Raw genomic sequence first — 26539 nt, forward strand, 5'->3', positions numbered from 1 at the left:
CCCAGACACTCTCAGCGTTTTCCCAGACACTCCCAATGTTTCCCCAGACACTATCAGCGTTTTTCAAGACACTCGCAGCATTTCCCCAAACACTCGTAGCGTTTCCCCAGACAGTCCCAGCGCTTTCCCAGACACTCGCAGCATTTTCCTCAGAAAAAGTAGCAGGATTTCATCACACCACGGTTTTGCGCATGCACAGAATATCGATAATTGATCGCCGTGTGAATTTTCAGCCATGCGATCAAGTCTGAATTACCCCCTAAATCACTTGAACACAGCTGATCGCTTGTATAAAGAAATGAGTCTTAAGGGCTTGTGTTGAGGCCGATACTTTTCGCTCTCTCCTGAATAGAGGGGAAGCACAGGAGGAATCCTTGATGCTGGAGTGGGAGGAGGTAATCAGATTGCAGTAATCTGGACGGGAAATGATAAGTGCATGGATGAGAGTGTTCGTGGTGGCCAGGGTGAGAATGGATCTGGTTCTAGAGATATTATAAAGATTGAAACACCAAGACCGTGATGTAGGGCGATATGATCAGAGTTAAGCCCCATACACCTTAGACAACTCTGGCCACAGCCGATATAGTTAACAATATCGTCTGTGCGAACCTTATCCGTGTACCAAACACTCTAAACCGATACCCTGATGGCGGTATCCTTTCGCAATATTTAGTACTTAATTATGAGTAAGAACACCAGGTATAATTACCTTTCAACCCTTCTGCTTATTGCAAATAATAGTCGAGACTTAGTCTAAATTCCGGAATAAGGGTACAAACCTTAACCATATATTTGAGTCCCTAGTGGACAACAGGGGATTACAGAAATAATAAAACAATAACAAATTATACAGAACACTATAGAATACTAACAATGACTAGTGAAAAGGGAAAATAAATAGAATATAAATGCAATCAGCCACAATATAAACTACACATACAGAGAAAAGAACAGTTACCGTCTCTCAACACTCTGGCGCAACTCGGTCCGAGTATCCTGTATTCTATCCAGATTACAGTCTAAGAATTAAAAGGGTAAAATGAGGAAGTTCTTATGCTGTGCTCAACATTATATAGTGTCCAGACAAAAGGTGACAGTAAAGTTCTCCATTGGCCAAGAGTTCAGGTTTTGTTTCTCCTTGATTAGTTTTGTATAATGCACAGCTGTCTCTTTATCCACAGGCTTCATCATAGGTCTAGAAGTCAAGCTGTGCAATCCTGTTTTATCCAGATCTTTCAATTATACTGTCCTCATGGCAATGTAAAGCATTATATAGGTATTTGGTCCATAACTTTTGACTGGTACATGTTACACACTTTAAACAAGAACCGGAGCGCTGAGAGACGAAACACACAGATGCGAAATATGTACAAGGAAGGTTGTGTTTTACAATTTAAGCTATGTGCTGCGAATTAAAACCATTTATTTATATTTTATTATTTGTGAGTGTGGGATATGAATTTATGTGTAGTAGTACGGCTGTGCATGGGGTTCACATTATTATTTCACCTGGTTCCTATACTCCATTTACGTAACTCTGCGAACCAAAGTGGCGGCCATACCATTCTATTGTGGTGTATATGCAACTCGACTTTGACAGTCCACCCTTTGACTGTGAAATACAACTCACATTTCAAAAGAAAAGAATAACAATACATAGAAACATAAAAAATTCATAATAATAAAATAGAGATAAAAACCAATTAATACAATATATCTTTTCATATCTAAGGGGAATGAAAATCATCATGCGCTATAGCTAATCTGAGATTATGGATAAATGGAGAACATATTTACCTTATGATTTTATTCATTGGGGGACCTAAGATTGGGAAGGGGAAACAACTCTTAAATGCATGTCACGGGGACTTCCTCTAACGTAAAAGAGATGGTGGGGACATAGGACAATAATAAACAGGTTTTGGAAACACAAGAAAAGAAACAATGGTGTTATATTTATATAAATTTTCTGACATGGTATCCCTCAATTGATAGTGGTTTCGATCATAGGGTCATATATCAAACCCTCATCTTCCTTGGTGTCTCTTGTTCTTACACTCAGGATTTCAGTATGGTTTTTTTTCTCCCATGGTCACCATTCTAACACACTTAAACAACAATATGAAAACTATGATGGCACCACAAATACAGAGAAGCAGCTTCCCTATGCTAGCTATGATTCCTTGCACCCATTATCCTAGTCCAGAGAACCATTTCATGGCATTCAGCCAGGAAACCCATTTGCTGACCTTGTCACCTATTTTTACCAGGCTGATATTGTGTTCCCTCCTGAACTCCCATTTAAGTTGAAGAATCTCATCCATCCAGTGATCGATGATTTCTTCCGGGTCGTCAATGTTGTTTGTAATGTACGTACAACACTTTAACCCATACTGAGTGGAGAGGGTGACACAATATCCTCCTGTCAGATAGTTTAATACCATCCGAGTTAGCACTAACTCTCTCTTGTAAGCTTGCAACTCTTTTCCGGTGTATCTGAAAGTGTCATCCATAATTTCTGTAATGTTGTCTATCAAGCCCGCTAGTGCTTGGATATACTTGAAGTTTATGACTCCTCTGGCAGTATGGGTAATGTCTAACGCAATGAGGAGCTGAATCCCAAAAGATTCATGAATCAATTCTGAGGCTACGGGTTCCTTTCTGACTGTCAAATACCTTTTATGGATTTGGTCATAATGTGTATGAGTGTAAGGAGGTGATATACCTTGGTGAATATTTACCATTTCGTCATGGGTAAGGGTCATCACTTCGGGCAACACTCTGCCCAAATAACATACTCCGACGTAGTTCATGTTTAGCCATTTGAATGCCCGTCTACCACAAATAAAATAAACATTATCGGAGAGAAAGTAAGGCACAGAGAATTTCATAATTTTATCACACAGTATCCACATGAACATTCCCATTCTCCCCTCTCCAACCTGGGTTGCACAAGTTTCAGGCTGCAGTGTTTTGGAACAATACCCTGTAGGCACTCTGCCAGACAACATTTATCTCTTTTGACTGTATAGATATATTTATAGTGTCATCCGCTGGTACGGATTTTCAATAACATTTCTTTATCAATGGGCTCTCCAACTGGACGTTATGAGTAAGTTATCATCTGATTATACCATGTTACAGTACTTCCCAGGTTCCAATCTGTTTGGAGCTGGAGAAGTTCAAACATACCAGTGATTTATCCACTTTGTATGGGTGTAACCTAAGGCTAAGGACCCTGGTATACAGGTATTTCTTATCCAGTGACCTCCCCTTATTTAAAGCACTCACTTCTGATAACTTTAGTGGGTATGGGACTAGGCCAATATTACTTCTTTTGTGCAGTACTTGTGACCACACCCAGCATTCGGTTTGGTTTAAGACCTTACCCATTAAGGAGCGAGGATGTCGGCTCGTTGTATTCTTACCCATTGACTGACATCTCTGGATGCATTCCACCTCCATGTTTTGTTGAAAATACCTACACACACAGTGTTTGCCAGACAATAACTCATCACATCGCCCTAGAACTACGTATTCCTCATACCTCTTACCAACTCCTGTTCTGGGTACCTTGTCAGACTTACTTAGGGATTCTATCTCAACGCGATCTGGATCGGTTGTCATACTTTCAGAACTCCGCTCAGCTCTCGTTAGGATTTTACAGTCACTGAATGTCCCTGAGTGGGAAAAAGAATATATATAAAAAAAAATAGAACCAAGAACCTGTTGATAGTAGTCCTTCCATCCTTTTGTCAGGGATCTTTGTTACACTGTCCTTTTTGTAGCTGGTACGGGTTTCTTGACCTAATGGCTCTAGCGATACTTCCTCTTCTTCGCTTTCAATACAAGGAACTTCAGGGCTATTGTACAGTAGTTCATTGTTACATTTGAGGTCATCCTGTGGGTCTATCATGACGTGTGGCTGTCGTCCAGACAATATTACAAAAGGGGAAAAGCTAAGTGGAGCTCTCGGAGTGGTTCTTATACTATACAGCAAAATGGGCAGTGCCACTGGCCATAATAACCCTGTTTCAGTCATAACTTTACCCAGTTTGTTCATAATAGTACCATTCATTCTCAACTTTAGCACTTGCTTAGAGTCGATAGGGAGTATGAAGTTTACTATTAATCCCCAGTAGTTTACACATGACTTGAAAGACTTCTCCTGTGAAATGAGTGCCTCTGTCACTCTCGATAACCTTTGGGATACCATATCTACAATGCCTCCACCCAATTGGAAAACATGTCAACACAGACTAGTTATAATATGGTGAACATGGTAGAGAGCGCACTTCTATATCTTTTTGTTTTCTATCTACTCCCTTGTTCCTCAATTAACAGCAAGGTTCTATAGAAGTGCTGCCATATCCAGCGCAACAAAAGGGTCACACTCTTCTGTATGTAACAGACTAGTACATACTTTAAATTCCTACAGGGTGGTAACTGTATGAAGTCTATTTGTATTACCTGGAAAGGGCCTTCTGTAGGTGGGATGTGGGATGGCTCTGTTGGAACGGTTTTCCCAATGTTCTTCCTCAAACAGGTGAGGCATGACATTGCCACTCTACCTGCTTGTGAAGCGAACCCTGGTGCACACCAGTAGGCTTTCACCAATTTGCACATACCTTCCTTGTCGAGATGTGTCAGCCAATGAGCCACCTCGGCCAGGCTAGGAAGTTATGCCCTGGGGGCCACTGGCTTTCCATGTCCATCTCTCCAGAGTCCGGTGGACTCTTGATCACATCCCTTCGACTTCCATACTGCTCTCTCCTGTGGGGAACTCAAATTCTGCATTTCTGTGAGTTTTGATGTAGATACCATGTTAAATGTACAAAGATTTATGGGGGAAGAAGAAATATTTACAGGGCATGCGGCCCTTTTCGCTGCCTCATCAGCGAGGCTGTTACCAAGGGACACCGGATCCTTATCCGATGCATGGGCCTTGCACTTGATAACAGCCACTCTGTCTGGTAGCTGGATAGCCACCAGAAGTCTTCTATTGCATGATGCATGCGCCACTGGTGTGCCAGCTGCCGTCATGACATTTCTGGGGGGCCGTAGGACCCCAAAATCATGCACTACCCCAAAAGCATATCTAGAGTCGGTATATATATTGACTGATCTCCCTTTTGCCAGTTCACATGCCCTGGTCAGTGCCACCAGTTCAGCTACTTGCGCAGAGTGAGGTGGTCCAAGGGATTCAGCCTCCACAATACCTTCTCCATCTACCACCGCATAGCCTGTGCACAGCTCTCCCGCTTCTCACAGCTCTCCCGCTCTCCACCTTCTGATTCATATATATATAGATATCTATATATATAGATATATATATATAGATATCTATATATATAATTAGTTGAAAGTATTTACACAAATAGAGACACACACCCATGAGCAGGCCACCCAGCCAGAACACTGGTCACACCCCCACATTATTAGGTGCTGGCCACAACCCCTATTATTGCGCATAATAGGCCCTTGATAATTTTCAGCTCCAGGCCCATTTAGACCATATTCGCTTATATGCATGTGCAGGCCATCTTTGCGAGCGGTGCGGCGATTTGTATAATCGTCGGCCTGTACGCATGGAGCAGTGCGGGCGGAGGCCGTGGGGCTGCAGACACGAGGTGCATCCATGGGAATGCCCATCGTTTCATTGGTATCCCCATGAAAACACTGAGCATTCCCATAGAAATTCGCCCATGACGCAGCTTTGTGAGACAATCAGAATGACCTCCTAGGGCTTCATAAATGAGTTAGGCTGCAGCTGTTCTAACAAGAGATTTAAGAGTCCTTTAATTGCAAATTATTGTCTCACGTTAGATTTATAACCCTTAAATAGCAGCATGAAAAACTGAAAAAAAAACTTTTTTTATTTATTTTTAAACAAATTAGAGCTGCAAATAAAATGTACGGTCAGAACTAAATATCCCCCGAACTCTTATCTCAGCAAGAAACCAGCCCAGCGCTTACGTCTTACTGATGCCATGAAGAAGTCTAACGAGCTGCTAATTACTGATAGACCTAGCTCAAGTGAATTTTAATTGTAATTAAGTTTGCCAGTATAATTATAGCATTCAGCGCACAAGTCAGAATTTTTTTTATTGAAGGGGAAAAATGTTGCATAAAAATGTTTTTTTTTTTTTCTATAGGGTTAACTCTTTTCCTGCCAGTGGTCAGAGCCATTAATTACTCGTCAAGTTAGTGTGACATTTGGCCTGATTCAAAGGTTCCGACCTGTTTGCATCATATATTTTTTTCACCCTGACCCTGGAAAAGGTCAACACGGTCACATGTACGCAGATGTGTATAAGGTGCACTACTGCGTGGCATATCATGAATTAGGGGCACTAATGTGAGAATATGTATAAGGTATAGGGGTACTTATGTAATGCATAACATGAATAAGGGACACTACTCTGTGATGTAATGTAAATAAGGTTGCAATAATGTGTGGCGTAATTTGAATAGAGGTACTATTGTGTGGCCACACTCCATCACAGCAAGAAAACACCCCATGGCAGATAGGATTGCTATGGGTGAGTGAAGGGTGCTGCTGGGTGATGGGTGCTGTACTGAGATATGGGGTACCAGACAGAATTTTGCATTGGGAATCAAATTGGTTAGGGCTGACTCTGCCAGCATATAGCAGCGTCCGTTGAGCAGAAAGAGTCTCCTCTCTCTCCTTGCCCAATGTGTTACTGAGCCAGGTCGGACCAGCCATCGCGGGTAAATCCGGTATAGTATCCGGATGGATCATAGAATTACTCTAGGTCGACAGTCATAAGGTCGACCACTATTGGTCGACAGTCCAAAGGTTGACAGGGTCTAAAAGTCGATACCCAAAATGTCGACATGTTCCAACGGTCGACAGTCAAAAGGTTGACAGGGTCAATAGGTCGACAGCCAAAAGGTCGACAGGTTCCAAAGGTCAACATGGAAAAGGTTGACTTGAAAAGGTCGACATGCATATTTTTACTAAATTTTGAGCCGACTTGCGCCGACAGGAGGTATTTCATGCCCTACCATCCACTAGGGCATGGAGGGAGAATAAACTACTGGGGACGCGGTGCACTTAGTGTCCATGTAGACCTATGTCGACATAGACACCCTAAAAATATTAAAAACTCATGTCGACCTTTTCCCACGTCGACCTTTTGACCCTGTCGACCCTTTCACTGTCTACCTTTGAACCCTGTTGACCTTTTAGCTGTCGAACTTTTTAACCCTGTCGACCATATAATTGTAGACCTAGAGACTGTAGATGTTTTATACCATAACCAGCTAATTGCACTTTTGTTGGACTCCTGGCGTCTCTGGTCCTCCGGGTGCCTGGAGCCATGTACCGTCCCATAAGGAAGCGAGCAGAGAACCTCTCTAGTACTTAGAGGAAACATCTCATTACCGGGTCTCGGCCTGAGACTTTTATTCCAGTTACAACAAAAGTGCAATTAGCTTTACAATTCAATTAATTACAGCATGCCTCGGGTCCTGAGCTGACCCATTTGAGGGAGAGGAGCAGGAATTACACAATTATAGACAGAAAGTAAAAACAGCATAAAGAGAGACAAAAAAGACAAAATCAGGCTAAATGAGAACGTCAGAGCTACAACCACCATTGTGTTCTTATTAGACACGCGCACAATTCATCGGTGTGATTTAGTTTTGCAAAATCACCGTCAAGTGTTTCAGGGTAGATGTCGGTTGGGTTTTGGATCTGGGTTTCTTCAAAAATCGGAAAAGAACCCAGCTAAAATCACCTAACTGGGACCTGTTTTTGCTACTGTATTACTAATATCAACACCAGTAATTACCAGTTACACCTCCATATACTCTCCTGTGTCACATCTAGGGCCAGGTGCACTAAGCTTCAAAAAGTGATAAAATGGAGAGTGATAAACAGCCAGCCAATCAGCTCCGGCCTGCCATGTTACAGGCTGGGTTTGAAAAATAACAGTTAGGAGCTGATTGGCTGGTTGTTTAGCACTCTCTGCTTTATCACTTTTTGAAGCTTAGTACATCTGGCCCAAAGGGAAGGACAATCCAAAACCCCAGATTTGGTCTTTAAATCCAAGTTCTTAATTGGAGGGAAAACCTGACTCCGGACTCAGTTCTACTTGCATTGCCTGATTAACCAAACGGCTGATTAGGGCGCCAGGACGGGGGGTGGGGGTTCCTTGCAGGTGACAGCCGAGGAATAAAATGAAGGCCTCATTTATTCCATGCTTGTTAGCTATCACCCGTCCCAATCAGGGGCTGGCTGGCAACTTTTAGCCTGGGGGGCAAGTCCAGAGCACCGGCCCATAAGTAACAGCGCATCATTAAATAAAAAATAAAAAAAACAATAATAGGACACCACAGGCTGCTCCCCTGTATAATATCAGGACACCACAGGCTACTCCACCTGTCTTATAATAATATCGCTGGGCCAATCAGCAGCAAAAGGGGAGGCAGCTTAAGCGGGGTATATAGGGTCCAGCTCTGGGGGGAGGAACTTCCTCTTGGAATCCGGATCAGACTGGGAAGCCTGCAGTGACCGAAGCTAAGTACCGCTTGTGCATATATTCCCACGCAGCCTTAACATGTCTGGCCGCCCCAAGAGGTCTGCACCACCTCCCCGGTGGTTGGCAGACGCCTCCTGCCCGCTGGTCACGGTGCCAGCGCGCGGCGGCGGGAGGGGAACCAGCAGGACGGCCGCGACCGCGTCATCGCGGGTGCGCGTGCCGCCTCCAGCAGTCATGGAGCACGGGGGACAGACTTTCCCCGTACCCGGAGGCAGTTCCCCGGCCCGGCAGGACTCTGCTGTGGGCGGGGAGCAAGCAGCTTCCACCGCGCCCTGCGTGCTTCCAGCCGCGAGCAGCCATCTGGTGGGGGCAGTCCAGGCACGCCGGCGGCTGTGCCGGCTGTCCCCAGTACTAGCAGCACCCCGCGCGCCTCATACAGCGGGGGGAGGGCTGGTGTGGGTCCTCAAGGGGGCTCCCCAGGGCCGGTGGGGGGTTACCCACATGGAGGGGGGATGGGGGGATTCCCCCTAGGACGAGCACCCCACAGGCACAGGGGCAGGGCAGCCCAATGCAGGTGATTACCGGGGGCCCCACGTGGAGTCCCCTACCAATACCCACGGCGGGTCAGCGGGTCACAGGTCAGGGGGCACTGGCCTCCCTGGCGACCATCATAGCCCCGGCGGGGGGGTCACTGCGTCCATTGGGCTGGGACGGTGGGCGCACGGGCGCATTCCTTGGCAGCCGGCTGGATGGCGGTGCCGCCCCCCTACAGGACTGGCAGGCCCCGCAGCAGGCATGGCAGCAGGGCCAGCCACCTTTCAATCTGGCCCCCCAGGGCTTCGTCGGGGCTCCGGCGGGTCACGGGGGGCCCAAGGTTTTGGTCACACCGGGTACGGAGCGGGCCCGCAAGCGTATATGCATGCCCCCTTGCAGCAGCAGCAGTGGGCATTTACCGCCCCAAATACAGGGGGGTACCCTGGGTATTCCATGCCGCATCCACAGTACGGGCCCTACGCTGGGAGTCAACCGGCCCCTTTCCCTTATTTCCCCCAAGCAGCAGGGCCTGCGGGGGGGTTTCCTGGAGGGTATTTCGGGGGGGCATGGCAGGGCACCAATGCCCACTATCAGCAGGTCCCAGGAACGCAACAGCAGACGTTCCAGGGGGAGGGCATACACGCACCCCAACATGTACCATCAGGCTCCCCAGGTCAACCAGGTCTACGCGACTGGGGGCTCGGGGGGTCCACGTACACCGGCAGGGGAGGCGGGAACGGTGACGGGTTCAGGATCTGGTCCTAACATTGCCCATTTGTCTACCGAGGTATCCACAGCTGGAGGGACGAGTGTCGTGTTCGGAGGGTCGTCTCGGGCGGACGACGCAGACCGGTCCAGGAGGGCAGCAGATTCTCAGCCGACCACGCCGGTGGCGGCACCAGTCCCAGGCAGGGACACAGCACCCACAGCGACAAGGGACGATCACCCGGCTTCCACGTCCGTGGCGGAAGCATCTTCTTCTGCAAGACCGGTGGCCACCCAGCGGGCGGACCCAGTGGCCCAAGGTGAGGCTTCAGGAGACAGTGAGCATGATGATTCTTCAGTGTGTGAATCCTCCTCCTCCCACTCGTCAGCTAGCAGTGACGAGTCAGGGTCCCCCAAGCGTCCACGCAAATTTGCAAAAATGGTTGCGCGTGCGGTGGCCAAGAAAGTAGGGGGCACTAAGCGCACTAGGAAGGATGCGGAGCAGGAAATAGTTCCCCCCGGCAGGCAAAATGGTCCATTGCACCAATACCGCTGTGTCACGGGGCCTGCGTAAGGGGGTGAAAGACAAAATTAAGAGGGGAAAGTTTGTCGACTTTTTCACACTAACTGTCGACATGAAAAAGGATTTCGAGGCAGCCAAGAAGGCGGGGAGCAGTAGCGAGGCGGCCCTTAAAGGGTTCCATAATTGGCTTAAGGGTTTCCTGGTTTTCTCCTCCTGTTACTTAAGCACCCGGCCAGGAGAGCACGTGAACGTCTTGCCTGTTTCTGGTAAACGAGACGTTCATGGACTACAAGAGTCACGCGTGGCGAAATTATGATGAGAAATTTCGCCTCGCCCACGCAGGGTCCAGGGTCATGCCCATGGGCTGTAAACACGTGGAGATCTGGCTTGAAGTCATAGGGAAGGGGCAACATGGTTCCGACAGCTCAGGCAGAAAGCCATTTCCAGCGTCGAAACCCGGTTCCAAGACCGGCGGCAAAGGGAAGTGCTTTGCTTTCAATGAGGGCAAGTGTGACAGGGGCACCAAGTGCCGCTTCCGTCACGAATGCAGTAACTGCGGGGGGGACACCCGTCCAAGTCTTGCAGGTCGGCCGGCAAGGGCGGTGACCAGGGTGACGCCAGCGCTGGCGGAAAGTAAGGCCCCGTCCCCAATTGTGGTCGAAGCGTTAGCCCGTAGGTTGCTGGGTTACCCCAACAGGGCGGACGCAAAGTTTTTATTAGAAGGTTTTAGTTATGGTTTTCCCCTACCCATCCCCGAGGGTGTCAGAGTTTCCGCTAGCAGGAATCTCAAATCCGCCAGGGATTTCCCCGAGGTGGTCCGTCAGAAGGTGCAGGCTGAGGTGGCCCTGGGCAGGATGGCGGGCCCCTTCCAGGGGGACCCTCTTCCAGGCATGTGTTATTCCCCTCTCGGGGTAGTCCCTAAGAAGACCCCGGGAAAATACAGGCTGATACAGCACCTGTCGCACCCCCACAGCGAGTCGATCAACGACGCCATCCCAGACAATTTTGGAGTGTACAATACCAATTATTTGACGAGGTGCTCGGCATAGTCCGGGGTTTCGGCCAGGGAGCCCTTATGGCCAAATTAGACATCGAGTCCGCCTTCAGGCTCCTCCCCTTGCACCCCAGCTCCTTCAGGGTTATGGGTTTCAGATTAGATGGGGGCGCATACATTGACAAGTGCCTCCCGATGGGCTGTTCTGTCTCCTGCTCCTACTTCGAGAAATTCAGTACGTTTCTGCATTGGTGCATCCAGAGCAGTACTGGATGTGTGGGTGTAGCCCATTACCTGGACGATTTTCTCTTTGTGGGGCCAGGAGACGATGGCACATGCACGGACATATTGTCCAGGGCAATCGCCCTACTGGGGGAGTTAGGGGTCCCCATAGCCGCGGACAAGACGGAGGGCCCCACCAGGGTTTTATCCTACTTGGGCATAGAAATTGACTCGGGTGGGGGATGCTGCCGCCTCCCCGAAGATAAAGTGATAAAGCTCCAGGGGTTTATTGCGGAGTGCTTGCAAAGGAAGAGGATCCAGCTGAGACTACTGCAGTCCCTGCTAGGATCCTTCAATTTAGCTTGCCGCATTATACCCATGGGTAGAGTATTCTGCCGCAAGCTTGAGAGGGCCACAGCGGGGGTGCGGGACCCCCACCACACGGTCCGGCTGTCACGGGAAATGCGGGATGACCTGAAAGTGTGGTCTGCATTTCTAGGACAATTCAACAGGGAGCTTATATGGCCCACAGAACCCGAATCCAGCAAAGAGCTGCAGCTCTTCACGGACGCTGCTGGCTCCACGGGATTCGGGGCTTATTTCCAAGGGTGGCCGCAGTCATGGATTGATCGGGGTTTCACGGTCAATCTTTTACTGTTAGAGCTTTTTCCCATTATAGTATCGGTAGAGCTATGGGCCACACAATTGGCGAATCGGAACATAGTGTTCTGGTGCGACAACCTGGGGGTGGTTCACGCCATTAACAATCAGAGGGCGTCTTCCCCGGAGGCACTTAGGCTACTGCGTTACCTCGTGCTACATTGCCTGAGGAACAACATTCAGTTCCGAGCTAGGCATGTCCCCGGCGTAGAGAACACCGTAGCGGACGCCCTGTCGAGGTTCCAGTTCACGAAGTTTCGAGAACTGGCTCCTGAAGCGTCACCCGTGGGGCTTAGGTGTCCAAATCTTGTATGGCAGATCATAGAATCGGCATGACGAGTTTGGCACTGCTATCACTGGCGCCCTCCACCCGTAGGGCATACACGGCGGCCTGGAGTGACTGGGAGGAGTTTCAGTCGGCACCGGACGTTTGAGGTAAGTCGGTCGAGGACCGGTTACTCGCATTTGTCTGGAGCCATTACATAAGGGGCAGGTCAAAGTCGGCTATGGCGGCGGCTTTGGCGGGGATTGCTTTCCACGCCCGTATGAGAGGCGAGCGGGATCCAACAGGGTCATTTATACTAGCGAAAGCCTTAAGGGGCTGGGCGAAACAACGGCCAGTGCCTCCTGACACTCGTCGGCCGATAGATGAGCGCATGCTGAGGGATTTAGTGGCCTGTTTAGGAAAAATGGTCGATAACGCTTTTGAGGCCGCGCTTTTAAAGGTTGCTTTTTCGTTTGCCTTCTTTGGGGCATTCAGGATTAGCGAGTTGGTAGCCGCTAGTAAAACTGCTCAGTCGGGTCTGCAGTCTGAGGATGTGATTTTCCACGAAGACCACGTTATGTGTAGGATTCAAAGATCCAAAACCGACCAGTTGGGAAGGGGCAGTTGGGCCACACTGCGCGCCAGCGTGGACCAGGCCATATGTCCCGTTGCATTAAGCAGAGATTATGTGTCCCGCAGGCCGGTTTCAGCCATGCAGTTTTTGGTTCACGCAGATGGCGTGCCCCTCACGCGATTCCAGTTCGGGGCTGTATTTCGGCGGTGTTTAACGGACTAAGAGGCAGATTTATTAAGCTTGGAGAAGAGATAAACTGGAGATAAAGTGGAGAAAAGGTAAAATGAGATAAAGCACCAGCCAATCAGCTGTGTTTGAAAAAGACAGTTGGGAGTTGATTGGCTGGTGCTTTATCTCCTTTTACCTTTTCTCTGCTTTATCTCCAGTTTATCTCTTCTCCAAGCTTAATAAATCTGCCCCTTAGGCTTGCGGGCGCAAGACTTTGGGACACATTCATTTCGCATAGGGGCAGCAACATGCGCAGCGGCTGCGGGGCTTCCACCTTCTGCCATACAGAGGGTCGGGAGGTGGAAGTCTTCGGCTTATAAAAAGTATGTAAGATTAGATAAGATAGATAAGGTAGATAAGTTGTAGTACGCGCCTGTTGCGCCAGCCCAAAAACGTCAGTTTACAATCGGTTCTGGAACGGCTAGCGTTCGGGAATCGACGGTGTGAAGTGAATTTTTTACTTTTTCCTTCGAGGTAGAACTAATTCAATTCGGCTGTCACCAAAGTTCACCGGAGGTTTTTTAAGTTTTTCACCTTCACTTGGGCTGTATTTTTGTATTCTGGTTGTGTTTACAGTATAGTTTATAATGATGTTAACGTTAGGTTTCTTCTTTTTCAGCCCCCTCCCTTTCCTCACCGCCTCTGGGGATAGTTTGGTTCGTGGGTCACTCCTATATTTTTTGGGCGGCCAGGCATCCCATGGCCGCCAGGGCTTCAGGCCTCCTGGGAGCCGACTCAGTTCAGTGGTTCGGGGTTAGGCGACTCCAATGGGGCGGGCTTTACAATCTCCTGCTCACAAAGGCCCGCAGCTCAGGGCGCCCCGACACGCTTATCATACACCTAGGGGGCAACGACCTGGTTAAGAATACAGGGCTCTACCTCATTTGCAACATAACAACAGACCTAGAGCGTATCGCGTCTCTTTGGCCAGGGTTGCAGATAGTGTGGTCCGACATTATCCCCCGTTTTCATTGGCGGGGCTGCAGAAATGCAGTTGCCATGGATAGGGCAAGGCGAAAGGTTAACCATGCTGTTTCACGTAGGGTGCACGCCATGGGCGGCAGAGCAGTACGGCACCCCACGATAGTCAGGGAGTCGGCCCATTTTTTCAGGTCGGACGGGGTGCACCTGTCTGACGCGGGCATGGAGGTCTTCCTAGGGGACATTTTTTCTCGTTTAACTCAGCAATAGGACAGGCGTGTAGGTCTAGTTTGAGGGGTGGCGGGCCTCGGTCCCGTGGCGACCTTGTGTTAGTGACACCACAGGCTGCTCCCCCAGTATAATAATAGGACCCTACAGGCTGTTCCCCCTGCATACTAATAATAACAAGACCCCACAGGCTGCACTCCCTGTATCAGGGTTGCCTACCCTCCCAGAATGGACCCAATTTTTAGGACCCTCCCGGCCTCCCGGAAAGGTGGGCAACCCTCCCGGTTTCTGGTGGACCCCCATCCCCCCGCTTGTGGCTACCTTCCCCCGTGCCAAGCCATTTACGTAACGGGATATGCCGATCTCCGATGAGGGGGCAGGGCTAAAGTGACAGAATTGCGTTATTTTAGCCCCCCCCCCCCCTCCATGGTGATTGGCAAACAAAATCGTTTACATAATGACCCGCCCCTGACCTCCTGCTGCAAGTCTCCTCTGACCCTGACTGTGCCCTGTTCCCCCCTGACTGTGCCCTGGTGACCCTGAATGTGCCCTGTGCCCCCTTTGATTGTGCCCCACGACTGTGCTTTTGTGTGACCCTGACTGTGCCCTGTGTAACCCTGACTGTGCCCTGTGTGACCCTGACTATGCACTGTGCCCCCCCCGACTATGCCCTGTGTGACCCTGACTGTGCCCAGTGCCCCCCCTGACTGTACTTTTGTGTGACCCTGACTGTGCCCTGTGTGACCCTGACTATGCCCTGTGTGATCCTAACTGTGCCCCCCTGACTGCATACCTCCCAACAGTCCTGAAAACCGCTGGAATGTCCCGGTTTTCGGGGACATTCCCGAGTCCCTCCCGCGGCCGGCAGTGTCCCGCGGCGAGGGGGGGCTGTTGGGAGTCCCCCGTCGGCTGGTGAGCAGCGGGGAATAAACGCTGTGCGCATGGGCACAGCGTCTATTCCCGCAGCCAGGGGGCTGGGGGCATGGCTAGAGGCTCACAGGGCCTCTGGGTCATGCCCCCATAGCGTCAAAACGGCGGTGTGGCCTCGCGGGTGAGCCGCGAGTATAGGCCATGCCCCTGAAATTTTCCAGCACGCCTATTGCGCGCAGTGCCCTGTCCCTCCTCCGTCTCCCAAGAAGTTGGGAGGTTTGTGACTGTGCCCTGTGTGACCCTAATTGTGCCCTGTGCCCCAAATGACTGTGCTTTTGTGTGACCCTGAATGTGCCCTACTTGGGGCTATCTGCACCTCTGGATGGGATCATTCCCCAGCAGTATTTCCTAGTAGCAGCAGTATGGCAGACGCTGGGGTCTTCCGCTACGTTGCACAACCCCCACAGAAGTCAGCACCCCATCTGAAGTGCTTTTAGGTGGGCTGAGGATAGCGAGTGGGCTGCTTCGGAGGAGACACTTGGGCCAAGTGTCAGCTCAAATCAACACCCGCCCATGTCCCCAGCGCTGACACAGCATCAAATTCCCAACCGCCAAAATCCTGGCACTTTGTCCCTCAATGGGTGTCCACGACACCCATAGAGGGAGAATAAATGAGTGTGCCGAGCGTAGCGAGGCACCGGGCCCGCTGCATGGTGAGCGCAGCGAGCCCGCAAGGAAGGGGGGGCGGGATTTCGGCGGTCGGGATTCCGGCATCGGGATTTTGAAAGCTGGGATTGCGTATCAAACCCCAGTGCGGACTCATAGTCTGTGCAAATTCCATATGGTCTGGCTACAATGTTCACAGTGGGTACAATGTTACCCCGATGTTACCCCTGGCAATGAGCATGTAACCCCTGGCAATGAGCAAGAAACCCCTGGCAACGAGCATGTACGTAAAAAATTCTAATCGTGCATGGGGGGGGGGGGGCATCAGATTCCCGAACCACAGGATGATCCTATCCTTATTTCGGTTTGTATCTCCTCAAAAGTTCAGAAAATTCGGGAGGGTTCAGAATTTTAAAGAACTGAAAAGCACACGTTTTATAGCTTCTCTCCCAATGCAGAGTCCTCCGCATGCTATAAAATAAGGGTTGATGTCTGTGTAGCCGGAGCAGCAGGAAGAGAAGATAGTGATTAACAGACATTTTAAAGAACTTGAACCTTGATTTACCTGCAGGGGACAAAATGAGGTGACACCTTTGCTTGTGCGGTGAAAAGTTGCTGTATCTGCGGTTCTTGATCACGTTTTAGACTTCGCCTTCTGTGCTGGAGACAGAATATCACTTTCTGATGCCTCATTTCTTATCTACCACAGCCTAGCATCACTCAGGTGACGTTTGTCATTATCTCTGCAGCCAGGAAAGCAATGTAACACTGTACTAATTAGTCCTACAGCCTAGCAGAAATGCTGATAAAAATGGACCACAATTTTGTTGTCATTTAGCTTTTCATTTGCAATTAAAATCAATTTACTCACGAAGATGTAATTAAAGTAATAAAATTGCAGCAAAATTACAACATGACATTAGTGTTGGCATAGTTAATTACATACAGAAGGGGAGCGTTACTAAATGAGGATGACAGAGTCCTACATAACTGTATCCCATATATGGTGTAACTGCTTTCCGTGGGAACGTCCCGTTTTTGGGGGTTATTCTAGTTCATTCTTTCTGACAAAATCCTTCTTAGATGGACAAAACCATGTGCACTGCAGGTGGGGCAGGTGTTACTTGTGCAGAGAGAATTAGATTTGGGTGGGGTTTTTCTTCAAAGTGAGATCTATATTGCAGTGTAAAATAAAGCAGTCAGTATTTTCCCTGCACAGAAACAAAATAACTCACCTAAAATCTAATTCTATCTGCACATGTTACATCTGCCCCCCTGCAGTGCACATGGTTTTGTCCATCTAAGAAGGATTTTGTCAGAAAGAATGAACTAGAATAAACCCCTTTATGAGGACGTTCCCACGGTGGGTGGGCAATTGGGAGTCCCCGCTGCCAACCGCTGGGCAGCAGCATCTACTCCTGCAGGCAGAGGGGCAGCAGCAGCAAAACGGGGTGTGGTCTCGCTTGCCCCAAATTTCAGGCGCGTGGCTAAGCCACGCACAAAGGTCCCGCTACAGTGGCGTACAAAGTTGAGAGGTATGTAACTGGAATGTAATGAGAAGTGCTCAGTGGCAAATTTAAGGGCCAGGCCCCCACCTAGGCGCAGCATTAATGGCTGCCCCACCGCTGCTTCTGCAGTCTTCACCCGCACCATCTGGGAATTAACTGCAACCTCTTTGCGCTTCACCTAATGGGCTGTGATGGGTGGTGATCTTTAAGCTCTTTTGCGTGGCTTCACCCATTAGGAGCTCTTCATTGCATCTTCTTCTCTGTCGGACTGCCTCTCCGGACTCGCTCATGTTAGCTGATGCAAGCGGGCGGGGCCATGACGTGGCGATCCATGATTGGTTAGAAGCATCGCAATTTTTGAAAATCCAAAAATGGCCACATCGAGCCATTTGCAGATACAGTAATAGCGGCACTGCCCCCCCCTTTCAATCTCTTATATATTTGGCTACATCTGTCACTCAAAGTGTGTCTGGAGCTGTAACGCTGGGTTGTGGACTTCCATCTTAATTTATGATTGTCATCACCTGTTTTAAACAGGGTAATTGATAAGAAAGGTGTTTAAGCACGGGTGATGGTAATCCATAAATTAAGAAGAAAGTCCAGAAACAGAGCAATGTGTCCCTCCTGGAGAGGGTCATGTTGGGAGGTATGCACCTCCCTCCCTCCCCCCCCCCTCCCCCCCCCCTCCCCCCCCCCATTCACGGCATCCCCACGATTAAATGGCACATGCAAAACACTGACATGGCTATGGTCGACAATGAAAAAGGTTGACAAGATTTATTTTTCACTTTTTCAATGTTTTCATATTCATTCTCATGTGTCGAAATGGACACAAATGAAGTGCCACACTTATGTCAACATTTACATGTGTTGACCTTTCTGTGTTGATTTTTTTCTTGTGGCGATTCGCGGCACCCCCCGCGACCCCCCTCCCGCGATTTGCAGCACACCCCCCGCAATTCGCGGCACCCCCGGTGACTCCCGCGATTCGCGGCCCCACCCCGTGACACACCCCCCCTCCTGCGATTCGCGGCACCCCGCGACCCCCCCTCCCACAATTCGCGCCAACCCCCCGGGCCCCCCTCCCACGGTTCACGGTGCCCCCCACGACCCCCCCTACCACGATTCCCCACCACTGACCCCCCCTCCTGTCATTGCGGCAACCCCCTGCCCCCGCGACCCACCCTCCCGCGATTCACTGCAACCCCCCGCGCCCCCCCCCCCCTCCCACAATTCGCGGCACCCACACCCCCCCCCGCGACCCCCCCCTCCCGCAATTCACGGCATCCACCCATGACCCCTCCTCCCGTGATTCGCGGACACCCCTCACCTCCTCCCTCCCCCCCCACCCCCGCGCGCGATTCACGACAACCCCAGGATTAAATGGCACATGCAAAACACTGGCACAGCTATGGTCGACAATGAAAAAGGTTGACATGAGTTTTTGAAGATTTATTTTTCTGTTTTTGAATGTTTTCATATTCATTCTCATGTGTCAACATGGACACTTATGTCAACAGTTACATGTGTTGAACTTTCTGTGTTGATTTTTTCTTGTGGCGATTCGCGGCACCCCCCGCGACCCCCCACCCGCGATTTGCAGCACACCCCCCGCAATTCGGGGCAACCCCGGTAACTCCCTCGATTCGCGGCACCCCCCCCCTCCTGCGATTCGCGGCACCCCGCGACCCCCCTCCCACGATTCGCGCCGGCCCCCCCCGCGGTTCACGGTGCCCCCCACGACGCCCCCTACCGCGATTCCCCACCCCTGACCCCCCCTCCTGTCATTGCGGCAACCACCCGCCCCCACGACCCACCCTCCCGCGATTCACTGAAACCCCCCGCGCCCCCCCTCCCACAATTCGCGGCACCCACACCCCCCCCCCGCGACCACCCCCTTCCCGCAATTCACGGCATCCACCCACGACCCCTCCTCCCGTGATTAGCGGACACCCCTCACCCCCTCCCTCCCCCCCCACCCCCGCGCGCGATTCACGGCAACCCCAGGATTAAATGGCACATGCAAAACACTGGCACGGCTATGGTCGACAATGAAAAAGGTTGACATGAGTTTTTGAAGATTTATTTTTCTTTTTTGGAATGTTTTCATATTCATTCTCATGTGTCGACATGGACACTGATGAAGTGCCACACTTATGTCAACATTTACATGTGTTGAACTTTCTGTGTTGATTTTTTCTTGTAGCAATTTTTTTCCAGTGACAACTATGAACTATGTGCACGTCAACCTACACATCATCAACCAATTCTTTGTATAATATATAACACCTGTTCTGTTTTACTGTAGGTGTTTTAAGTCAGACCTTTTACTGCTACTATTACTGTTTATGTAAATGCATTCTGAATGACAGCAACATCCTACCATCCTTCTACAAGAATATATAACCAACTAGGTGATTCATCAGGCCCCGTGCCCCCCCCCTCCCGCAATTCACGGACCCCCGCGCACCCCCCTCCCGCGATTCGCAACCCCCCTTGCGCAATTCACGCCCCCTCCCACGCTTTGCGGACCCTCTCCCGCGATTCGCCGACACCTGCGCCTCCCCTCCCTTGATTCACGGCACCCCCGCGCCCCTCCCGCAATTCACGGCACCCCTAAGCCCCTCTTTAGTCCCCCATATACTCACACACCCCTATCACTACCCAGCTTCCTGGTCTCCTGAACCGTAACTTCCACCACTGGGGAGTCGCTGACGCTGTTTTGCCCACATGCCCCTATCATGCCTCATAGCCCAGCCTCCTGCTCTCATGCACCCTAAATCCCACCCAGTAGGAGGAGACACTGACTCAGGGCCACCATCCTGTACTGCCACGCTGAACCCTCACCCACTGGCAGAAGCTGCACAGTATCTCCCACCCTCCTCTTTAGTCCCCCTTATGCCCACACACCCCTATCACTACCCAGCCTCCTGTTTTAGTGTGTCGTGACCTCCACCAGTGGGGAGCCGCTGACTCAGAAACACCCTACTGTACTATTGCACATACACACCTAAACAACATGCACACACAGCCCCCCCCCACACCCACAAATGTCACTGTACCATCCACACTATCAATGTACATCTTACTCTTTAACCGCTTTTTAATTAAACAAAACAATACACACCCCCTTCCACATCATATGCTCTCTATTTAACACATTTCACCTATAACTCAAGTTGCAATACAGGCCATCTTTCATACAATTCTAACCATCTTTCTCATATGCAAATGTTCACAAATTAAGGGGGCGCAGCCCCTTACGACGGTGTGAAGAGCGCCCGTAGGGCGCGATGAATCACCTAGTAAGCTAATATTACCAGAAGGGTGGCAGCCATGCAAAAGACCATAAAGACCAAAGCCCACCAGTTGAAGAACTCAGAAGACAGCGTGGAAAGCAGCGGTCATGCAAAAGCGCTAACTGCTGTGCTGCCCCAAGCATTGCTGCCCATAGGCCCATGTCTTACGAGCCTAGTGGGAAATTCGGCACTGCCGGTGCAAGGGTGTTAAGCTCCCTGATGTAAAGTGGAAGAGGGTCTTCCATAAGGAAAAGAGCCCCCTCACTGCTTCTCATTTCACCCAATGTGGGCAAAATAGAACTTTCAGTTTCCCCCCTTCCTTCTGCCACCAGTCTCATGGTTGCCCCTTGGGTTTATGTTACACTCACCTTCAAAAGATTTATTGTGGAACGCATAAAAAGTCACCTTATTGCAGAAAGGCATAAATATTCCAGTCGTCTTTTATGTTAAGATTCACACTGCCATTTTTTTTCATAGCATGCAAACAACTTCAGAGGTCAGGAAGGAGAGATGTGGATGAGAATGTCTATTCTGGACCAAGTTCTCATTAATAGTCCTCATGGATGTGCTGTCGCTGTTCTATCATTACTGTTCTGCAGTCTCTTGGAAAAGGTGAATAATGTTCTATTTAAGTACATCAGACCATTTCTCGGTGGGCCGGTCCAGATTCCCCTCTTGCAGGGCTGCCGACCGTGCTTCCGGGGCTGGTGTCATCCTGGATGCAAGCGGCCGCAGCCTGGTCACAAACGGCAGCATAGCCCAAAACAAATATGGCCGCCGCATATATGCATATATTACATGCACATATGTGGCGGCCTTATTTGTTTTGGGCTATGCTGCACTGTATGCTGTGACCAGGCTGTGGTGATGTCGCAGCATGGTGTGGTGGTGCGGCGGACAAAGTAAGTAGTGTGTGTCATCGTCCCCCCCCCAGGCTGTAGCGTCAGACCCCCCCCCCCCCGGGCTGTAGTGCCAGCACACCCCCCCCCCCCCCCCGAGCTGTAGTGTCACCCCCCCTGGGCTGTAGAATCAGCACCCCCCCCCCCCGGGCTGTAGCGTCAGCACCCCCAACCCCCCCCCTGCCAGGCTGTAGCGTCAGCACCCCCTGCCCTACCCCCCCCCGGTCCCAATCCGCCCCTATATACTCTATATTATCCCCTATGCCAGTACCGTCATCCACTTTCCACCAACATACCAACATTGGGGTTTTAAATGGAAACAAAGAAGGGTTGGGCTGAAGCGCTGCCTCTATGTGTAATGGTATAATAATGAGGAGAGGTGTTTTGTAAAATAAATGCTTTATTTTGTTTTGGAAATGTTCAGATATCACTGTAAAGTATGGCATGCGTGGTGGGAAAAGGCTGTTCCCAGTCGTGACTGGAAAGTCTTTCCTCCAGGTAAATACCCTTCCTTCTGTCGCTGTTTAAGAGCCCCGAGGGGAATGAGGGTGTCAGCGGACCCCTTTATACCATAAGCCCAACTGGGCTTATGTCTCTTTAGGCAGTCAAATAGCGACAGTTCACTGGGTTGTGGTGGTATAGTCTGGCACAAGTGTGCTTAAGTTCGCAGAAGTGTAGTACATCTAACGACAATTGCTTAAGGTATGCAGGAGTGCGAGGTACGTATTGGGATTCAGCGAGGTGCAGCGTCCCGCTTGCTCGCTTCTTACCCTGTGTGTCCTGCGGCCGGAATGTCCTTCCGTGCTCCTGCTGAGTCTGGCTCTACCCCTCTGTGAGCGCAGCCGCGCTGGATGGGGGAGCCTGTCCGTGGGTCTGGGGTGACGCTGCAGCCGCAGCGCTCGGGTCCCCGTTGCTGTGTGCCTGCCCGGTTTCACTGGCGTCAGTCTGGACGCGACTTCCGGGTCTCGGATCTCGCGAGATCGGCGTTGATCCCCGGAGTCACGTCAGAAGATGCCGGTGCGCTCGACTCCCGCCGGAGGAAACTTCGCCGTGGTTCTTAATTGCAGGAAAAAGTCTTGATGTGGGTGCTGGGTGCCTTGTGTCCAACGCGTTTCGGCCAGTAGGCCTTTTTCAAGGATCCTTGAAAAAGGCCTACTGGCCGAAACGCGTTGGACACAAGGCACCCAGCACCCACATCAAGACTTTTTCCTGCAATTAAGAACCACGGCGAAGTCTCCTCCGGCGGGAGTCGAGCGCACCGGCATCTTCTGACGTGACTCCGGGGATCAACGCCGATCTCGCGAGATCCGAGACCCGGAAGTCGCGTCCAGACTGACGCCAGTGAAACCGGGCAGGCACACAGCAACGGGGACCCGAGCGCTGCGGCTGCAGCGTCACCCCAGACCCACGGACAGGCTCCCCCATCCAGCGCGGCTGCGCTCACAGAGGGGTAGAGCCAGACTCAGCAGGAGCACGGAAGGACATTCCGGCCGCAGGACACACAGGGTAAGAAGCGAGCAAGCGGGACGCCGCACCTCGCTGAATCCCAATACGTACCTCGCACTCCTGCATACCTTAAGCAATTGTCGTTAGATGTACTACACTTCTGCGAACTTAAGCACACTTGTGCCATACTATACCGCCACAACCCAGTGAACTGTCGCTATTTGACTGCCTAAAGAGACATAAGCCCAGTTGGGCTTATGGTATAAAGGGGTCCGCTGACACCCTCATTCCCCTCGGGGCTCTTAAACAGCGACAGAAGGAAGGGTATTTACCTGGAGGAAAGACTTTCCAGTCACGACTGGGAACAGCCTTTTCCCACCACGCATGCCATACTTTACAGTGATATCTGAACATTTCCAAAACAAAATAAAAGCATTTATTTTACAAAACACCTCTCCTCATTATTATACCATTACACATAGAGGCAGCGCTTCAGCCCAACCCTTCTTTGTTTCCATTTATGACCCACAGGGGAAGCGGGTAACCCCTGAGGCTAAGCAGCGCCCAAACCATTAGCCACTTTAAGCGAGCGCAGTGTACACCCCAAATCAACATTGGCAGGGGCGGATTGGGGACCAAAAGTGGCCCTGGAAAATCTCTGGAAGCGGCCTCATGTGGGCGGCACCAAAACAAAATGGGCGGGGCCATTATAGCAGTGGGCTGGGTTACTACATCAGTATAGCTGCCAAACTTGAAGCTGAAAGATGCATGCTTTTCCACCTAGGCTTCATGGGGAAGGGGCGTGGCAACATAACAGTACCAATAACACCGTAATGCCCATTACACATTATGACACACACGGTAATGCCACAAAGTACTGCCTAATTCACATTATGACACACATTGTGATGCGCTTACACATTCTTGCACACACCGTAATTCCCCTTACACAATATGTTGCACACTTTAATGCCCATATGACATTATGCCACACATTATGCTATGCATAATGCCCCAAGTACTCCTGCTTTTACACACAATGCCCAGAAAAGTGCCTTTCAGTATGCCTTCAGTACTGCTCACTCTGTAATCCAGTCCTGTTCAATCCTGAGCCCAGCAGAGCCAGCAGAGGCACTGAATTGATTTTCAAATAGGGCACCAGCTTTTGAGCCAATCAGAGCTCTCGGTCTGACAGTCAATCAATAACTGCAGTTGCTGGAGCACATGATGTACCCACAGTGCAAATAAGCAAGGCACTACTGGCACACACCTAGTTATTGCCCTGCACAGCAACTAGTGCCCCTTATTCACATTACTCTTCACAGTAGTGCCAATTAAACAAAATGTCCACAGTAGTAGTTTTGCTTATATATAGGGGTGTACACCGGCCACTTTTCATGTCTTGGGTTCTGATTCTCTTCAGGTTTTGTTTTTTTCAAAAAAGCATAAAAACTGCTAAAATCGCAGAATTCATTTCCACTCATTTCCAGTCTATTCTGAACACCCCACAATATTGTTTTTAGGCCAAAAGGTTGCACCAAGGTAGCTGGATGACTATGATAAGCGACACAAGTGGGTGGCACAAACACTGGACTGATATGGCACACTTAGCATCACCCCTGGACTGATACGGCACACTTAGCATCACCCCTGGGCTGATACGGCACACTTAGCATCACCCCTGGACTGATATGGCACACTTAGCATCACCCCTGGACTGATACGGCACACTTAGCATCACCCCTGGACTGATATGGCACACTTAGCATCGCCCCTGGACTGATACAGCACACTTAGCATCACCCCTGGACTGATACAGCACACTTAGCATCACCCCTGGACTGATACAGCACACTAAGCATCACCCCTGGACTGATACAGCACACTTAGCATCACCCCTGGACTGATACAGCACACTTAGCATCACCCCTGGACTGATACAGCACACTTAGCATCACCCCTGGACTGATACAGCACACTTGGCAGCAGTAGCACCCCAGGAAGTATTTTCCAGACTTGGCTTACCCCAGGAATTATACGGCACAGATGGTGGCACCCCTGACCTGATACAGCACACATGGAATTATACGGCTGATTGCTGACAGTAGTAGTGCTGCCTATATGTTATACCCACAGCAGTTGCCGACAATAGTAGTGCTGCCTATATGTTATGCCCACAGCAGTTGACGACAGTAGTAGTGCTGCCTATATGTAATTCCAACAGTAGTAGCGCTGCCTATATGTTATGCCCACAGCAGTTGCCGACATTAGTAGTGCTGCCTATATGTTATGCCCACAGTAGTTGCCGACAGTAGTAGTGCTGCCTATATGTTATGCCCACAGTAGTTGCTGACAGTAGTATTGCTGCTTTTACCTAATGCCCACACCAGTTGCTGAGTAGCGCTGCCTATATGTCATGCCCACAACTGTTGCAGACAGTAGTAGTGCTGCCTATATGTAGTGCCCACACCAGCCGCCGACAGTAGTAGTGCTGCCTATATGTTATGCCCACAACAGTTGATGACAGTAGTAGCGCTGCCTATATGTTATGCCCACAGCAGTTGCCGACAGTAGTAGTGCTGCCTATATGTAATGCCAACAGTAGTAGCGCTGTCTATGTTATGCCCACAGCAGTTGCCGACAGTAGTAGTGCTGCCTATATGTTATGCTCACAGAAGTTGCCGACAGTAGTAGCGCTGCCTATATGTTATGCCCACTGCAGTTGCCGACAGTAGTAGCGCTCCCTATATGTTATGCCCACAGCAGTTGCCGACAGTAGTAGTGCTGCCTATATGTTATGCCCACAGCAGTTGCAGACAGTAGGGTACTTGTGGAGTATCATGGCTCCCACGACCTGCATCGTATGCAGATCGTATGCTAAAAATCGCATCGCATACGATCAAATTGCATGCGATGCGATCGCACCCGATTTTACACTTAAATGCATCAAAATGCATTGAGATGTGTATTAAAGTTGTAAAATGCCCCCAAATGCCATTTTTCATAGTGCACCACCCCCACTATCAACGTCAACCCGAAGCGTGGCGAGCGCAGCGGTACGCGTCCTACGACCTTTTCATACCCCCACTATCCACGTCGGCGTGGAGTTGAGAATAGAAAGTGTGGCGAGCGCAGCGAGCCACCGAGCCCGAAGCGTGGCGAGCGCACGCGGATACCTTCACAGCTATACGCGTCCCCTCGCGGGCTTCACAGGTATCCGCGGCCGCTCGCCATGCTTCGGGCTCGGTGGCTCGCTGCACTCGCCACACTTTCTATTCTCAACTCCACGCCGACGTGGATAGTGGGGGTATGAAAAGGTCGTAGGACGCGTACCGCCGCCGCTCGCCACGCTTCGGGTTGACGTTGATAGTGGGGGTGGTGCACTATGAAAAATTGCATTTGGGGGCATTTCGCAACTTTAATACACATTTTAATGCATTTCAGTGTAAAATCGGGTGCCATCGCATCGCATCGGATGGCATTGTATGGC

The 26539-nt window shown here is 50.3% G+C and overlaps 1 long non-coding RNA gene across 1 annotated transcript; it reads right to left on the reverse strand.

Annotated features, from left to right (window-relative positions):
* Positions 1-853: 853 nt before the first annotated feature.
* Positions 854-16520, reverse strand: LOC146062466 (uncharacterized). Its single transcript, XR_014471332.1, has 3 exons — positions 16463-16520; positions 3588-3680; positions 854-2835 (listed from the first exon to the last, which is right to left on the reverse strand). It is a non-coding gene; the product is annotated as an uncharacterized LOC146062466 (long non-coding RNA).
* Between the last annotated feature and the right edge of the window lie 10019 nt (positions 16521-26539).

The sequence above is a fragment of the Crinia signifera genome, chromosome 3, assembly GCF_055691185.1.
Source record: "Crinia signifera chromosome 3, ASM5569118v1, whole genome shotgun sequence".
Lineage (NCBI taxonomy): Eukaryota > Metazoa > Chordata > Amphibia > Anura > Myobatrachidae > Crinia > Crinia signifera.